We start from the raw sequence: 13,149 nt of genomic DNA, 5'->3' as shown, positions 1-13,149 counted from the left end.
TCCCTGAAAGATACCAGTGCTCTGTCAGCATTTATCATCAAGGGCACCACTGACATTTGGGACAAAACCATTTTTTGTTGGCCAGTGGGACTCCCCCTTCCCCTGCGGGGCATTTACTACTCACATTCCCTAGTCATCGAGACCATTCAACAGGATGCCCAACCCATTTCATGGCATTCCCAGTCCAGCTCAACCTATGTACATCATCTTCCTTTCATAAAATACTTCTATAACACTAAGAAAAATGCCTTGCTCTTGGATTTTATATGTTGTTAAGCAAAACACCTTACATAGCTGATACTGAATTAACAGTCATTGAGTTCAAAAATTAAGGATGAGTGCTCGCTTTGGCAACACATATACTAAAAAATTAGGGGTGAGAATGAAGTTTGTGATCGCTGGTATTATCATAAAGAATGAAGGTGAAACCTTTCAGAGAGACCTTCAGCTGAGTGATGGTAAAATCCCAGGGGCTGTAGACCAGAACGGAAGCACAATTCCTGTTACCGTAGAATTCAAAACCTTTTCTCTCCTCTCCTTGGGGGACTCTCTGTATTTCATCACTCACCTCCTTTCCTGGAATAGATAGTCATGTCCAGATCCTGACTCATGACGTGCATTACACATACTTAGGTTGATCCCCAAAGTCCACATTTGGAAATGTTGGTTTAGAGAAAGTATAATAAGATGCTAGTCAATGAGAGTGAAGATTTTTTTAGCCTTTTCAACATCAGGCACTACTTGCCTGACTTTACCTATTTATTTTATATTCTAGTCTCTGCTAGAAAATCATCTGGCCTTAACTCCTAGCTATGCAACTACAGATAAATACCTTAGACTATTCACTCAGCAGACCTCCTGAGTTGAGCACCTATTGTGATATGTTGGTTACCCCAAACCAGCAAAATACCACAGGGACTTCTTAAAGGAAAAGAATTAGATTTAACAGGCAAAGAATACATTGACACCACCTGACATAATTTAGAACCTTAACATTGCGATGGGCTACAAAGTAGATTTTCTGTGTAAACCATTTCTTGTTATTTTCTGATCATTAGGAATTTAAGGCCATTTTCTTTCTAATTAATTTTCAACAGCAGGGTCTTAAGAGCACCCTGATTCATAGTTAAAAATGACCACTTCCTTAAACATATTTTCTCCTTGTTTTGAGACAGGGAGCCATCCTGCCAGTGTCTTTCCTTCTCCCGTCTTTGTCTGGCCCACTTGCCCAACGTCTGAGCGGGGACTTTCTGTAGCTCTTTTCTAATACACACTGGCAGTATTGTCAGCCTAGAAAACACAAATGTAGTTCTTTCTTGTTTTTTCTTCCTCAATCTGAGAATCACCTCCAAGGAGAATCTGCTCCCACTCTCTCACTTTCTTTTTCTTCATGCCTCCTACCTTCCTAAGTAGGACAATTTAATTTGTCAAAAGTAACCACCGTGATTTTGAAAGTTCAGCTCCTATTTGGACTGGCGTTACGAAGCCAGAATTCATAATCACAGGGAGCTGTCACTCCGCTGGTCTGCATGTGCATTAACTATTAATGGAGAAATATTTAAAACCCACTTGCAAAGGAAAAGCTCCATTTTTTTTCAGTTCTACAGATCAAAGGTGGCATTATTCTTGGGCTCAGGGAAGCTCAAGATACCTCCTCCCCCGTCCTATGAATTTCATAGACTGAGTGACCTAGAAGCACCCCCAGGATCGGGGAGACTGTTGCTCAGGCTGCTGCCGTTCCTGTCCTGCCCTGGGCGCCAGACACAGCTGACTGCGGGCTGCTGGGAAGCTGTGCCCAGTCAAGGGCTCCTTCCCTTGCTGCAGAGCCCTTGCCCTTCCCGTGCCCATTCTCTGCCACCTACACAGCACAGATGACAGAGCCCCTAGTGATCCTGGATTGGTGTGGGGTTCCAGAGTCCAAGGGTTAATTTCAAGGGCCAAATTCAAAAGTTGCGGTCTGGTGATTACTGTTATACTTGAACAGGAGCTGTTTTCAGGGAGTATGAAGCTCACGAAAACACCACATTTATAGATCTGTTCCTTGAGAGGATAGCTTAGCTGCTCCTCATCAATAAAATATTAGCTTATCTGATTTCTAAGGGGTTAAAATAACATGGCTGAAAAATTATATAACATTAGTACCCATTTTAACTAAGACCCTTAATTTACACAGAAGGTTTTATATTTCATTGTGAGGGTTAGTTCCTCTCATATAGTTCTGCTTTTATGGGAAAAATGCAAGTGTCCTCTATCTTTCTCTGTTGGTATAAGTATTAAACAAATATGTCCGGTGTGCGAATGGAAAAGGACCGTTCATTTTTGCATAACACAATGCTCACTAAACAGACTAACTCGATTTTTTTACTCTGCTCTGGATTTGAGGTGACTTATAAGAATTCACAGGAAACATTTAAAAATATTTTTAATACATGAATACAAATCAGAATTGGGGAAAATATGCATAGACTAGTTTCTTTCAGTGAGAAGAGTTAATATGTAGGCATATAGACTGTATGGACCTATGCACTTACTAAAGATGCTAAAATTACACCTTGGGTTTCCTGGTAGTAAAAGCAAAGAAGGAAATGTGCTCAGTTGCAAAATTTACATTTCCCATGAGAAAAAAAATTACACTTCCTTTGAAGAAATTAAGTTTATTTTGATACTTAGATATGAAAACACTTTCTGTTAGTTTTTTTTTTTTAATGTAAGGAATTAGAATGGCATGGTAGAGAAATGTCTAACCACAATATTTCTTTTTTTTTTAGTTTTTTTATTATGTTATGTTAATCACCATACATCATTAGTTTGTGATGTAGTGTTCCATGATTCATTGTTTGCATATAACACCCAGTGCTCCATTCAGTATGTGCCCTCTTTAATACCCATCACCAGGCTAACCCATCCTCCCACCCCCCTCCCCTCTAGAACCCTCAGTTTGTTTCTCAGAGTCCATAGTCTCTCATGGTTCATCTCCCCCTCCGATTTCCCCCCCTTCATTTTTCCCTTCCTGCTATCTTCTTCTTCTTTTTTTTTTTTAAACATATAATGTATTATTTGTTTCAGAGGTACAGGTCTGTGATTGTATCATATGATCTCACTGATATGAGGAATCCTTAATCTCAGGAAACAGACTGAGGGTTGCTGGAGTGGTGGGGGGTGGGAGGGATATGGTGGCTGGTGATGGACATTGGGGAGGGTATGTGCTATGGTGAGCGCTGTGAATTGTGTAAGACTGTTGAATCACAGACCTGTACCTCTGAAACAAATAACCACAATATTTCTTACAAGTAAGTTTCTAAACATAATACTTTTAACAAGTGAATTAATTATTTCCCTCTAACTCTGTTGCCAGGTAATGTTTACAGACTTTGAGCACAGCTCTCACCCACCCAGAGGTGGTTCCTTTCAATGACAGTTTGGCCAGGTGGGATTAATAAGAGAAGACATCAATATTATGTATTTGAAAAGAAGAGGATATTAGGAAAGTGAGGGAGAAATATAAGCCTTGAAGAGAAAGAAAAACAGTTGAAATTAGTTAATATACAGCTAACCAAACAAAAATGAGTAACCTAAAAGAATTAAAAACAAAAAGAGTAAATTAAAATCATGGGTAGATGAATGAATAGATAAGAAAATGCTAAAAAAAAAATACAAACAAATCAAAAGAGAACTAAACACTGAAAGAATTGTTTTAGAAAAAAAAACAGGTAAGAGAAAGGGATACATTTTAAAGGAGAAAATGTCACTTTTAGAGAATTTGGGTATGTATTAAAAAATAAGCATTATGACTTTTTAAAAGAAACGAGTATGGAATAGGATTAGAAATTCTGGGGAATAAGAAACGTAGTGTAAAAGAAGAAAAATGGAGCATAGTTGTTATTTTATAACTATTGATGCCAAAATGATGTTGTCATGGCTATGAACCGATCACAGAAAACAGATTAATCCCACTATCCCTATATTTTATAAATTCACAAATTTCAACCCTCTACAATAGTTCTCTTTCATTTTGTTCTGGACCAGATTGATCTAAATAATTACAGATGTGGCCTGATACCTTTATGACTAAACGTAAGCTCCTAAAAATGTAATACTAGGCTGGTTCATAATCCAGGTTGTAGTAGCTGGGCTTAAAATAGAAGAAAATCCATTACCTTTTTTAAAATTTTTTTTAAGAAAATTTACATGTTGGTGTACAGAATAGAAGTATGTGTCAAAAAATTAAATTCTGGGGGCGCCAGGGTGGCTCGGTCAGTTAAGCATCTAACTTTTGATTTCAGCTCAGGCCATGATCTCAGGGTCCTGGGATCGAGCCCCATGTCTGGCTCCACCCTCAGTGGAGAGTCTGCTTGAGGATTTCTCTCCCTCTCCCTCCACTCCTCCCCGCCCCCCTGTGTTCTCTCTGTTTGTCTGTCTCTCTTAAATAAATAAATCTTTTTAAAAAATTAAATTCTGTTAATTAGGCCTTAGGTTGGAATTTCAGTACCAAAATGAAGCAAATTACTAGTTATTGAAGCAGTCAAGGTAAAAATGTACCAGATATATCAGGCATAAGAACCTAATGATAATTTTTTACCTCTTTCTCAGTAGATTAATTGTAGAGCTTAATTGTATGTTAGATTAAAACTCCATTAAGATAAGAAGAATATGCTTAAAATCATTATAATATTTCAAATAACATTATCTAATCCTTTTAAAAGTGATCAGAATAGGAAAAATCTAGGCTGCCTCCACTGCTCTGTAGAAATGAATTTGTTGTTCCGTTTTTATTAAAGCTACAAAGTCCTAGATTAACTGTCATCTTAATGTGAGCTTTGATGAATCCATGTTTGCTTATGAAGACAACTGCATATATTTTTCCTTTCTTTCTTGAGAGAGGACAAAACTCACCCTGAAAATGCTTAGAAGAAAAAGTAGATGGATGTGGTTTCTGAACAGTATAGGGAGTGCCGCTTTTGCTGGAGCTTATAATGCCTATTTGAATCTCTTTTTTAAGAAGGAAAAAAAAAAGAGAGGGAGAAGGATGTTAAGAGAATAGTAAGCCAAGAAATAGTTGGCTCTGTGTGCAGAGGGGCAAGGAAGGGAAGGCCCTCCAGCAGTTTTTGTCTCTGGCGGGTGAGCTACTGTCCGGAAGGTGCGTTGGCTCTCTGGGCCGCCTCTGCGGTATTGTGCGGCTCCCTCTCTCCCTGGCCTGGCCTGCTCTGGCCGAGAGTGGATCAAACAAGCCGTGGGGAAAGTTCCCCTCATTTGCATCACTTCTAGACAGCCCTGTCGTACTCTTTGCTGACAGGAAATCACTGTCTTTGTCACCTTTTCTCAGGGCCCTCCTTTTGGCAGAGATGGGCCATGTGACCACGCTTAATCACAACAACAGGGCTGGCTCAGGACTCAATGACATGTTTTCCTCAGCACTTCAATAAGTGGGGTAGAGGAGTCAGGAGGAAATGACTACATTAATTTTAAAGTGAAAAGATAATTAACACTTGAAGGACTAATGCTACAACCTATGGAATTATTATTCAAATTGAAGTTAATTTATCAAAAACTCGTGAAAACTATCTCCCCTATTGCAACTGTTTTAAAAGAAATAAACCTTGAATAGTAAGAGTTGGGCGTGTTGGAGGGAGAGTGGGGAGAAGGCGGGGGGAGAGGGGCTTTGGATGGAGAGGGAGAGCGAAAAGGGGGGAGAGAAAGAGGAAAATCATAGCAGGCATACGCTGTGTTTGAAAAAGCAACTTAAATGGGCTAACGCTTCAACATTTGGGACTGAGGGCTGGAGCATGTAAAACGCTTACGTAGATGATATGAATAGGACAGTGGCAAACAAAAGCAGCAGTGTGCTCCTGGAAAACGGTGCTTAAAGGAGTTTCCTTGGCAACAGAAATGCAGTTCCAAAAGTAGACAGAACTTTGCTCAGAAAACATACTATTAATAACAACCTTCCGGAACAACTTGGAACAATCTGACGACTTGGCAATAATAATGCCAAGTGTTCTGCAAATTAATCTAACACATAACAGTTACGTTTCCCTTGCCCGTCATTCTGCTGGACCCCACCAAGAACTCCTTGCTTTTCGGTGGCACAAATGTGAAAAATATTTCTAAATGTTGTCACGGAAAAAGAAAACCCAAAGAAATGCTAGTGGCCAGCAGTGGCCAGGGATTGTGTTCAGCCTTTTGGAACCCACAAGGGAATTTAATGAGATGAGTTTATTCCAATTAAAGCCACTGCGTTTAGTATCTCCTCCCAGCAAAGATGTTTCCATGAACAAAACTTGTCCAAGGGTTAACAGCCCGAGAGTTGCTGCGACGTGAAGCACATCTTGAGGCCACTGGTTATATAAATGTAACACTTCACTAAATACGTGCTGGGTGTTATTTTTAAAAGCATCATCATTTCTTGTCAGCCCAGCGAATAAACTAATCTTGGATCTACTTGGCCAATGGGAATCATTTGAATTCTCCTGAAGGCAATACGTTTGCCAGCCAAGAAAGGTATAGTGTTCCCCTCCTCTGACCTTTCTTGAATCCTTGGATCTAAAGGTTAAAAGTAATCAATATCTCATTGCGCGGCTTGGTTTCAGGGTAACAAGTAATAACCATCATGTTAAAATCCAAATGATTACAGATAGCACTTAAATGAGTTGACCTGTTTGGGAGCTTGTATTAATTGCAATCAGGATAATCATTTGAGTTTGCTAATAAAATTTCGGATTAAATTGCAAAAATTTCAGCCTTTAACTTTTGAAAAACGACTTTTAGTTAATTAGATGTGAATGTGCAGTATTTCCCTCCTGTGTTAAGCTGAGAGATTTGGCTTTCACCCCACATATTTAGAGATTTCTTTCTGGTTTTTATAACATAAATTGGAGGAACACTTAAACGACTTATAAGAAAGGGTGTTTGTTAGGTTCACTACCACCTTTGGCTCCAGATCTGCTCCATACTATGTGGTATGTTTTAGGTCAGTGAGTCCATGGAAATGTCCCTCACCTACTTTTTAGCATTGCCTATTTTTAAATTACTTATCTTTAGTGGTTATATTCATATTTGGGCTAATGTGCTTTGTAGCTAGAAAAAAAAACATAGGATGTGTGATTACACTTTACATGGTATGAACTAGGAGTTATTTTGTTGGAAAAAAAAGGACTACCAAAGTTTAAAGATGAAAACCAAGTATTATCATTGACAAAAGGGTCTTGATATAAAAGGGATAAATGTTAGGTTTAATGTTCCATGTAATTACATCAGGAGGGTACTGGTGGTCATAACTGTAACTGCCTGTATCGGGAAGGCATTGGTTATCCTAACTACATCATAATTATGACACTAAATCACATGACTTACAGCATAAGTTATATCATAACATAACCCACTGTGTAAAATATACTATTGAATCCACGTATTTTGTCCTTATGATTATTCTAGTTTTTACAATTTATTCCTAAAACAGGAAGGTGGAGCTAGAAGAGTACCTAGATAGTATTTTGTTTATTTCCAAAAAATCCCTGGTGCTCTTGTTGGCAGCACATATACTAAAATTGGAATGACAGAGAGAAAATTAGCATGGCCCCTGCGCAAGGATGACATGCAAATTCATGAAGCGTTCCATATTTAAAAAAAAGAAGCCCTGGTACCTGTTCAGAATAGTCCAGAAAACCCTGGGTGGGAAAAGCTTAACCATAGTACTTTCTCAGATAAACCCATTAACCCCCTTTTTTCTTGTCCTTGTCTCACTACCATGTCTAACTTTAGAAAGAGGTAGATTTGTGGTTGTCCAAGGGACATCATTTTTGGAGTATTAGGAATTCCCCAACCCAACTGTTTCCATCACTAAATGTCCATACTGCCTTAAATCCCATCCTTAAGATTCATTTCGTTGAGATAAAAAGAATGCACTCTACTGGATGCAGATATTCTCAGGGGGTAGGAGAATAATACTGAATTAAATGCCAATTTTAACATTTTGTTTAAATGGAAGGGCACTAGGAAGGGAAGATGGAATTGGTAGAGAGAAGAAATCTAGAAAAGGGAAGTGTGTGTGTGGGGGGGTGGTATGAGATAGGAGTAGGATGGAGGGAGAAAAAAACTAAATTGTCCAAATCTTACTCTTTGACTGTGTTAGTGCCCTATACACATGATCTTATTTAATGCTCTCACAATGATCCTGGATTATTTTCCCCATTTCATTGATACGAGCCTGAAACACAGAGAGGTTAAGTGACTAGCCTCAAAGATCCAGTTTCTCAGGTTAGGCTAGGGGTTGCTGAGATTCCAAACATCCCCCAAATCTCCAAGGTTTAAAGTTACAAAGATTTATTGCTCACACATACTACACATCCATCACAGGTTGGCTATGGGCTCTGCTTGGTATTGTTCTTACTCCAGGACTCAGACTAATGAGCCAGCCACCCTCTTAAATATTCCCTCAATGTGGCAAAGGGAAAAGAGAGTTCTGGAGGGTCACCCTCTTGACATTAAACCTTCTACCTGGAAGGGAAACACATAACTTCCTCTCCAAATCATTGACCAGAACTAATCACATGGCCCCACCTAACTCCAAAGCTGATGGGGAAATGCATCCCTACTATATGCCTGAAAGGCAGAAAGCTAGAAAGAGTTGTTGCTATTATCAGTAGCTACCACAAGAAATAAGTAAATAAATCAGAGTTTGAACCCAATCTGGTTGGCTTTAATGCCCACAATCTTTCACATGCTACTTGCCTGCTCACTATTGCCCCATATCTTCTTCTCTACAAGAGGCACAATTCTTGCAAGTGCATTTTCCTCCCTCTGCATAAGCTTCTTGTGCCAGAGAGAAAGAAGTTCCTATATATTAAATGGAACATCAGCAGAGAAAACATGATGGACTTGGGTTTACTCTTTAGCCAATCATCAGGCTGTTCTGTGAAAACCCTCAAACTTTCTTAAGCACCTCAGCACCCTAGGAGAGTGTTGCCATGTGGAGCCTCACAGGAATCTCCTGTATTTTGTCAGATTCAAGAACGCTAAGGCTGAAAATATTTATGTTTTTTTGGGGCGGTGGGGGGGAGATGCACTAAAGACAGCATTGCCCTAGGAAGATTCAACCTCATGGATCCTGTTATTGCCAAAGGGAGTTACTAAAGAAGGGTCCCCATGGAGAGATACTCTAGGGGAATATCATTTGCAGAAAAACCATTTTCCAGTCCTGTCAAGGAGGCAATTTCAGTTCTCAGAAACAAGGGCATTCCCAAGCATATTTTTAATAATGTTGGCATTTGCGAAGCTCATACATTCTTAAACTAGGCACTTCTGCGACACTCTGTACCTAATGAGGCACACTGGGGTAAGCTAAGAGGGAGGCAGTGGTCTTCCTGCCGAACCTCCGTTCATTTACATAAGACACAAAACATAAACATACACACACACACACACATGCGCATGCACACACACACATACATACACTCACCCACATACGCATTTTCTTTTACTGAAGCCAGAAAAGAGTCAAGCTGGCTAATGCTTCTGGGGTTGAGTCTAATTTTTCTTCTAAACTTTTTTAGACCACAGTGCCTTTCTCCAGAAGGACATCTGTATGCCCCTGTAACTCCTCTGAACTTACTATTTCATTTTTTTTTTTTTAAGATTTTATTTATTTGCGAGAGAGAGAATGAGAGACAGAGAGCATGAGAGGGAGGAGGGTCAGAGGGAGAAGCAGACTCCCTGCCGAGCAGGGAGCCCGATGCGGGACTCGATCCCGGGACTCCAGGATCATGACCTGAGCCGAAGGCAGTCGCCTAACCAACTGAGCCACCCAGGCGCCCTGAACTTACTATTTCAGCCGCTCTCCTAAGTAATTGATTCTACATGCTCATTGACATTGGCTTAAAGAAAATTTGTGATTCGTGATATTTCCCTTGTCATCTCATTTTATCCATTGAAAACTAGGAAGTTTGTGGAAGGGGTACATGTACACACGTGATTATGCACACACATTTATGTGTGTCGACACATGTATACACATATACAAAGTATTAACTCATTTAGTTAAAAAAATCTTTCATAAGGATTGAATTTGGATGAAACCAGATTCCTTGGACCAAATATGCTGGTAGTCCCAAGACATTTAAATCATGCATATGTAAATAACTATACAAACTTCCTTCATATATGCCAAGTTTCAGTTTGGAGCTCATTTCTATGTTATAAGTCTTGGCATATTCAATCTTGCTACCTTCATTATAATAGTTTTACTCCGTCAGTATTCATAGGTGCCTCCCTAAGAGAGCCCTCCTTGAGGATAATTTAGCCATGAGTACTTCGTTATAATTAAATGCATACTTTTTGATAGTGATGGTAGGTTTGGACTTTGTGGACCAAATGTGAGAATGAATGATTATAATTTTTGTTAGACTCCACACTCCAGGAGGGCAAGGTTCGTGTCTGTGTTGTTTATTGCCATATCTCCACCGCCCAGTGCCATACCTGGCACATAATAGAAACCCAATAAATACATATTGAGAAACACTTTTCAAACAGATTTATTTAATAAGCTATTAATTAAATCCTACTGATCAGAACTATGCTATCAATTCATTACTTTTGCAAGAAAACAACCCTATTTTCATGCCGTGGTCATTCAGTCTGAAACTTCACGGCCTTCTCTTATATTGGATATAAAAACAAAACCAACAATCTCTCTCCTTTAAAAACCGAAGTGTGTTAAGTGCAGTTCTTAATATTCGGGGTACTCAGACTTGGCCAGGTTGGTGTCAGGGAGAAAGAGAGGAAAAGAAAGAGGGAGGGAGGAAGGGAAGGATCATGATGCCCATGTCTGAGACAAATGGTACAAAAATATTTAACTAATCACCATAATTCTGTGGCTAATCTGCAAAACTGTACTATTTGTTGGTGCATTCTTGATTATGTAGACAGTATAATTACACATATAACTAATACCATGTACCATGCAAATGTAAAACTTAAAAATAGAACAATACATGCAGGTGAACATGGACAGTCTTTAGACATGGTAGGACTATCAGCACATTTTTTTTCTTGTACCATAGTGAATGGGAGAGTTTATTGACATAATTGTTGTAGAAAATTAGGTTTGACCTCAGAGGAGTATGTATGTCTAAAAAGGTAGTCATGAGAGAGGTGAGAAAAACAATAAGAAGTAATCCAAATCCATCGTGATGTGGGTGGATGGATGGTGTATAAAAGACTGACTCCTCTTTCCAAAGCTAGAGCTAGCTAATTCAGAATATGCAACTTAAAAAATTAAGGCTGACCGCTGTAAGGTCAGGAGAAAGCTAAAACGTAATTTTGAAACTTTCTCCCACTCTTTCATTTAAAAAAAAAAAAAAGTGACCCTGTTCATAGTTTTTAAAAATAATCCTCATATATGGTCATTTATATTTTTAACTTAGCCATTAATTGTGAGCTTCAATGATTTTATGCAATTAAGAAAAAGCTAAAAGATGTATCATTTAAAATTAGAATTTCATAAAGATTTGTGATGAATTCACCTCTTGCCCCTATTTAGGTCCTTGACATCCATTTGGGTTCACTGTCTTCCCATTGAACTTTGTCCTTCCTCCTCAGCTTTCCTTGGCTGGGACATGTTGAGATTTGAAAATATGTGTGAAGAACGTTCTTCTCTGTGTGCTTTTTCTCTCTTCTTCCTCAGTCTCTTCTGCCTGCTGATGCTAAAGATCCATTCTGTGAGTCACTGGATTTCATACAAGCCATTAACAAAAATCCTCATGTTCATTAAAACTTAAGTATAAATGCATCTCTAGAGTTGAGCTAATTGAATTCTTTTTCTGCAGCATGGGAATATAGCAAAATAACTCAAAGTTGGCTAGCATTTTATAATCCATGTTTTGATGATAGTTTAAGAGGCTCCGTCCGTCCAAGTTTGGGTTAGAAAAAGAGATGAAGTATGGAAACACTGTCAGAAGCCTTTTCTGTTTACAAAAAGATCCAGGGATACCATGAGTAATGCCAGAAATCTCATGTGACAGCCAGCTCTTATGGGATTTTTTGAGCTCACCAAGTTCAGGAAATAGACAGTTCCAGAAAGCTGATTGGAGTTCAAAGATTTTTTTTTTTTAAATTAACTGAAGTGAATAATCGTGTTCTCTGTCCATTGTCCAACACTGCTGCTCAGACCTGTGCTCTGCTGCGGGTGTACATCTCCCCGGGGCTAGGTAATATCAGGCACTCGATAAATACTTTCTGATTTAAATTGCCTGCTTAATGAGTGTTTTCTCCTGAATCTTCCAGAGTGAATCTCTTAGAGGTTTTATACAGTTATTTATTTCCATGGGAAGTGAGAATTTTACCTAGAGTTTCAGGACTGCAAGTGACCTCATAAGGACCTTCATTTCATTTCCTCTCTTTCAAGGATTGTTTTTATCCATTCCAGATAGGAGAGAATTTGTCCTCCATTAAAGATCTTTCCAGGGGAAATTCCACAGCCTCCCATTAAACTGTTTAACAACTCTCCCTTCCCTGAAAGTCTTCCTGTATCTAGTGTAAATCCCTTCTGTTGTTAGGTGTAATTGTCAAATCGGCCAGAATCCATGCTCGGTAATTAAACCTCTTCTTTCTGTTTTCTATATAGTCACATTTCTCAGGCTTTTGCAGGCTTCTTTTCAAGTTAAAAAATCTTTTAAAAGTCCTTTATATCAGTTTTGTCTATACTCTAACTGAAACCACTTCTATCCTCTGTTGTAGGAGAAAATATGCTAATACTGAGATAGCGCTGGTAAATCCATATATTTGAGGGGCTTTACCAAGCTCCATGGATTTCTCCATCAGGTTTTTCAACTCTCTCTTATTAACAGTTGATAAAATAGTTCATGGATGGTTTGGAAGAGGAATATGGCCTGTCTGAGATAGTATGACTTACATCATATACCTAAAAAAAAAAAAAAAAAGTTTGAAAAGGAAGAGAAAATGATATAAAATGGGCTAAAAAATCTTCCTCCCATTTAGGGACAGGGCTGCTTCTCCCAGTGGATGCGTAATATATTATTTATGTAAGAGTGAGCTTCATGTTTTTGGCTCATATTCCATTTGGAGCATATACAGTATGACAGTTTCCTTGGCTTATTGTTGTATATATGGCTATCTATTTTTAATACATTGCTTTTG

General features: G+C 38.7%; 1 protein-coding gene and 1 non-coding gene across 2 annotated transcripts in view; both read left to right on the top strand.

Annotated features, from left to right (window-relative positions):
* The window catches only part of LOC118002892 (A-kinase anchor protein 6-like), a 286,565-nt gene that overhangs the window by 171,895 nt on the left and 101,521 nt on the right, over positions 1 to 13,149 (top strand). The gene's annotated exons all lie outside the window — the stretch shown is intronic.
* LOC118002897 lies at positions 7,515 to 7,621 on the top strand. The gene has a single exon (XR_004677203.1). It is a non-coding gene; the product is annotated as a U6 spliceosomal RNA (small nuclear RNA).

Source organism: Mirounga leonina, unplaced genomic scaffold (genome assembly GCF_011800145.1).
Source record: "Mirounga leonina isolate KUSES-001 unplaced genomic scaffold, KU_Mleo_1.0 Mir_84, whole genome shotgun sequence".
In the NCBI taxonomy this organism is placed as follows: Eukaryota; Metazoa; Chordata; class Mammalia; order Carnivora; family Phocidae; genus Mirounga; species Mirounga leonina.
Note: the sequence above shows the minus strand (reverse complement) of the source record. Positions and strands in the feature narration are given on the sequence as shown.